Below are 6,023 nucleotides of genomic sequence, written 5' to 3'. Positions count from 1 at the left end.
TGCTCCTGCATGCCACGCACGCTGCTGCAGGGAAACAGCTCAAATTGAAAACCTCTCACGCATTTCAGTGTGCGTAAATGTGAAGGACGTTTTTCCTCGTCGCAAACTGGGTCAAACGTCACATACCTCAACTGACCCACTCAGTGTGTGTGTGTGTGTGTGTGTGTGTGTGTGTGTGTGTGTGTGTGTGTGTGTGTGTGTGTGTGTGTGTGTGTGAATAACTGGAAAAGGAAACGACGTGAAAGCGAGAGATAAAGTGCACGAAATCATGCATCACGTCTAACTCATATTTGATAGAGGAAAGTTAGGTGTTTGTGTCTTTGAGTGAATCATGAAAACACAGCGGTAATGTCAAATGAGTATTTTTTTCAAGCTAAAGAATGATTTATTACCTTTTTCTGTAGGCTTACAAATATCAATAGCTCGTTTGAACTATGAATCTCAAGATACATTCATTCTCATCTTTGGCGAGAAATTACTTCTTAAAATTTATATATTTTATTTCCTACTTATTTTATTTGCAGAAACACGTGCATATTAGCCATTTGCACGTGTTTCGGCATACACAAAAAAAGTAATGGTTCTAAGATGGTTAAGATTGTGTGGGTCGAGGAAGAACCATCAGCTACCAAAGAACCACTTTATTTACTGAAGGGTTCTTCATCTGGGGGAAAAGGAGATGGGGGGTTCAGGTTATTTGAAGAATCATTTCACCATCACATGAAGAACTTTTTAAAATGGGTCTTTTAGGCACCTTTGGGGATTCCTTAAAGAACCATTTAAAGAAAGGTTCTCTAAAGAACTGTGGTTTAAAGGGTTCTTTGTGGTTCTCCTGCAGCATCACCATTAAGGTTCCAGTTGCCAGCTTTAGTTTAGTTTCAGGAAATGAGAATAATCTGCTGTTTCCATCTACCTTTTCTCTTCTCTCCTCTTTAAAGAACCATCGCTGGTCCTTCAAATATCTTTTTTTTTTTTTTTTTAATCCATTTTTAAAGGTCTCTAAAAAAAAAAAAAAACATGGCCTGGGAAGTTCTTTGTGGAAGCAGAAAGGGTTATCTTACAGCATCACTCTGAAGAACCATTTTCTGCTCCAGCTGGCCAGATTTTAAAGGTTTTTTTTTCTTTTTAATTTGGCATGTTTTACCCACGTTACATTTATTTAAAATCGATTTTTGTTATTATTTCTCTTTGAAACACTTAAATGCCTGAGGCTGCATGCTGAGGAACACTGACACATTTTCATATTCAGACATCACACTGAACACTACAGGGGCATCAAGGATAACATTCATCATGATGTGCTGCCATCACCACCACATCAAAAAAAAATAATAATAACTTTTTTGTTTTGCCCACTATGAGGATTACGTCAGGTGCTGTTGTCCTGTTTGTTGTGAAAGTCCATGGGCCAGTAACATTTTCACCAGAGATAATCAGCGCCAGCCTCTGGGCCAGCCCTGGCCTTTTTTGGAGCCCTAGGCAAGATCCAGAGATGCCTCCCTTCGCGCGCACACACACACACACACACACACACACACACCACACACAAATACACACACACACTTGTTTAGTGCACCACAAACCTAACTATAAAAAATGTTTGGGAGGGAAGCCACTGTAATGGACAAAAATGTCTTTATTTCAGCTTTAAAATACACAGCTTTCACAGCGTTTATGGGCTTGCACAAAAAAAAACAAAAAAGTCTTCAACATGCAAGCAGCTGCAATGAAAAGTTATTATGCCTCCCTCCTCCTTGTTTTGACACTTTACTTTTTGCCTTTTTAGGAAACCCGCATTTTGTGTGCTGCTTTCATCCGACATTAAACATGACATGGTGATGGATCAAATACACACACAGACGTAGTTTGCTGGTCTCTGTTGTGGTGTTGTGTTTCCAGCGTCAAATGACTTCAAGCAACTTATGACCATTGTGCTCCCCCTCCTGGCATAGAGTGGCATAAAAAGAACTTCAGGTAGGAAAAATGATATAGTAGTTTTTTAAAAATATGACTGTTTGCTTTGGAAATAAATAGTAGAATTGTGATATATTTGCATTTTGTAGATATTACGCTAAACATGCAAAATTACTGGAATGGTCCTTTAATCATGTGGTCCTTTAATGCACATATGTGACTCCTGCAGACTTGTTAATATGAATGACACACATTATTGGGCATCATGTATGTAAAATCACAAATGTGGTTTAATCCTAATCCCATATCTTTCTTTTTCTCACTTATTCCCACAAGATAGAAAAAGAAACTGGCACTTGGTAGACAAAGGGCTGACAAAATGGGAGATAACATCACTTGTGGCTCTGGATCTTCAGTCTTTCTTTGAACACTGAGAGAATACCTACCAGATGACTAATAATAGTGATACTACTGTGTGAAATGTCACTGTGAGGGTACAAATGATCATGGCACCATCTATTGCTCTTGCTGCTGATGTGGTTGGCCACTATACCAAAAAATACGTCACAAGTAATGTCGGCTTTGAGGTACGGCTGATGTAGATGAGGTTCGACATGAAGTGGAGGAGCACCCAGTGGCTGAGCTTGCTGCCTTGCGTCTTTCTCCACTGATGCTGATGATCATCGTCCTCATGACTCTTCTGCCTTGCCTCAATGATCCATTTCTCTGCTTTAGACACAAAAACACAATTTTAGTTTAAACCAAATATTTTGATCTGCATCCTTTATTTTCTTTTTGTATAATTATTCCACAGCTACACAGTTACAAACATCATAGAATTAATAAAACACACTAAAACACAGCAGACAAAAAAAAATGACAATGACAAAATAACAACCTCACACACACGCACATACACACACATACACACACGATGCAGTGGGAACACATAAACCGGTCAGCTCCTCAATCCCTCACCAACAGCACTGAAAAAAATGAAGAGATAAGATGACCACAGGGGACCAAAACATAAATTATATATTCTAATTTTATCCATATTATTTAATATTTATGGAGCAACCAGATGGGCAAAGGCTGGTGCACTGAGGGTCCCTCATCTATGGATCCAATGCAAGCCACGTTGCAGTGCAGTCCTCCTGATGCAGAATCACTGGGACCCCGCCCGGGACCAAGACCAGCCTTCCCAGTTGGCAGTCTGTTCACCAGTCAGCACCACCTATCCTGCTCCTCAGAACAGGAAATGAGAACAATTCAACTTATCTTCGCCTAGCGTGCCATATTTCCTTCCATACTTGGTTAAATTGTTGTTCTTTCTTCCTTCCAGCCGCCTCATGTTGCTCCATCCTCAGGATATGTAACATGTAAATTTTCCAGTGGAGATCTTGAATCCTTCCAGTGGCGCAGTATGAGTAGGGCCAGTGGGATGCGGGTCCGCGGGGGGGCGGGGGCACACCTTTCCTCTTTTTTCCCCGGATTTGGGGAATTAATGTATTAACTTCAATTCAATCACGCAACCTCTTCTTCCTCCTCCTCTCCTCTCTTCCACAGTCAAACACACCCTGCTTTCCAATACTCATACTATCATACTATTTAGTATGGAAAAAAAAGAATTAGTATATCCCAATACATAGTATGTCAGATGCAGTATGCCAAGAGTACCAGGATGTTCTACTACATCCGGTCAGATTTCGCAGTATGCATTTCAGCATGCTGCTCTGGCCATTCTGATCCACAATCCTTTGTGCAGCAGACGTTACGTCGCACTGAGTTGCGTGTACAAGCCACGCCCACATACAGACGACAACAAAACACACATATCGCACAAAACCTGCTCAGGTACAGCAGCAGGAAGACGATCAGAGAAGATCAGAAATATGACAGACGACAGCGAAGTATGAAACAGCACCGGCATTTTGACAACATTCAAATGTGGCGCTGCGGACGGCGGCGGAAGTGAGCAAGAGGGTCGGACTTCAGGGACGATGTGTGTAGTGTGTCCTGATAGCATGCATTCGCATGCATATTTCATACTAAACTACATACTTTGTAAGGGCAGCTGCAGTACATACTAAGTAAAAAGTAAAAAGTAGAAGTATGCAATTTGGAACGCAGGGACACACGCGAGTCGTGACACCCCCTCCTCAACATGCTGCCTGTGTTTACAACGTACTCGGACTGTTGGGCCAGGTGTTAATCAAAACAAACCAATCACGTCTTGATCTCTTCACAGGTTGCTGGCCTCTGATTGGCCTGGCCTGTCTCTCTGACTTAAAAAAAAAAAAAAGTCAGACTGGCGAGGCCAGCCGGACCGGACCGGATGGACAGCTCATTGGCCTGGCCGGCGACCTGTCTAAAAAAAAAAAAAAAAAGAAAAAAAAAAGAAAGACAGGCAGGCCACCAGGCCAGTGACAGGCCGGCGCTTCAGGAAATCTCCCGGTTCTCCCGATGTAGTCTGGGCTTGATTGTTATAGACCATGAAGCGGAGAGATAATATCTGGTTCAGTTAATATCTGGTTCCTTTACATGGAATCAATTCACATAAATGAAACAAAAGTCAACTAATATGGCCTGACTGCAGTGCAGCACTGCATTTATTTTTTTCATGAGAAATTTAGTCTTCCTCTGTGTCCTTGGGCAGACAGCATCAGTAGAAGAATGTTCGCAGCCAACAGCAGAAGCGTTGGATTCTTGATCTCTTGGTCTTTTTGACCTCTAAAAAGTCAAAGAACAAAGAGCAAAGTCAGTGCCTGAACTCTTCTTGATGGAAGTAACCATCAGCTACAGAGTGAACGGGCCTGATGACTCAGACACAAGTCAGAGAGGAGAACTCCTACCTGATGTGGTGTCGGGGGAGAGCTCAAGCTCCTCGTTGTCAGCCAGACAGATGCTCAAGTCCTCCTGCCCTGCAGTGATGGCAGCAGCTTCAGCAGGGAGCCTCAGAGGCTCCAGAGGAGCTGAAGCTCCAGGGGACTCCATCTCTGTGGTGCTCTCCTCCAGGCTGGGTGCCTCACTCAAAACTCCTTCACTGGCAGTGGAGTTGTCAGTGTTGGGAAAGTCCAGCTCTGGGATGAAGGTTTTGTTCTCAGTGTCCTCCTTCAGGCTGGGCTTCTGACTCAAACCACCATCACTGTAGTCCATCTCTGTGGTGGATGTGGTTGCATCAGCTGCATCACTGGTGGTGGAGTTGTCCATCTCTGTGACGGCTGTAGTTTTCTCAAAGTCCGGTTCCTTGTTCAAACCTCCGTTGTGGGAGGTGGAGGAAATGTAAGCAACATCCTCTGCAGCTGGCAGGGAGGAATAATGTAGTTCCACCTAAAGCAGGAGAGAAAATGTTTTCATTTTGGAAAATTTAATTGTTAATTAAAGGATATTTTTTATACTTTATAGTGTCCTTTACTGCTACTCTGTGATTCATGTGAGCAGGTCCTCTAACCTCTGTGTTCATCAATTCATCTGCGTGTTTTGGGGGCTCAAACATTGTAGAAATTTCCCCCACTGCTGTGTCAACGATGGTGTGGAGCACATTTGATCTCAAACCGTTTAGCTCCTGCACCAGAACATCGGGGATGTAATTTTGCCTAATTTTCTCCTGAATGGAGAGAGCCTTTTCATCCCGGATGGAGCGGGAGAATGGGACCTGAAGCTCCATGGAGGGCAGGGTGGAGCTGAGCTGGTCCAGAACGGCTTTTGTCATGCCTACAGCCAGGGGGCTGAGCTGCAGGGACGGCATGGTGAAAGAGAGGCTCGGTGGATGCAGCCAGAAGCCCTGCACCACTTTGGGGACCACCTCCATCACCACCTCCTGGGGGCCGAGGAGGCGGGAGCCGGGCTCCTGCTGCTTCTCCACCAGGCTGCTCATGGCTTCTGCAGCCAGCCGCTGGATGTGAGGCTCTCTGCAGGATACACACATTTGAAATAAGTTAAAATGCATTTCATTGTGTCACACAGACATCACCTCATGCTGTCACTGTGTAGTTGAAGTGCTAAATGTGACTTACTGGTAACAGCGACTGTCAGCTCCTGGTGAATTGAGCTCCATGCGGGCTTCAAATTCAATGTCCCTCATTTTCATGCAGAGGTTCACCTGC

This window comes from Myripristis murdjan, chromosome 12 (genome assembly GCF_902150065.1).
Source record: "Myripristis murdjan chromosome 12, fMyrMur1.1, whole genome shotgun sequence".
Lineage (NCBI taxonomy): Eukaryota > Metazoa > Chordata > Actinopteri > Holocentriformes > Holocentridae > Myripristis > Myripristis murdjan.
Note: the sequence above shows the minus strand (reverse complement) of the source record.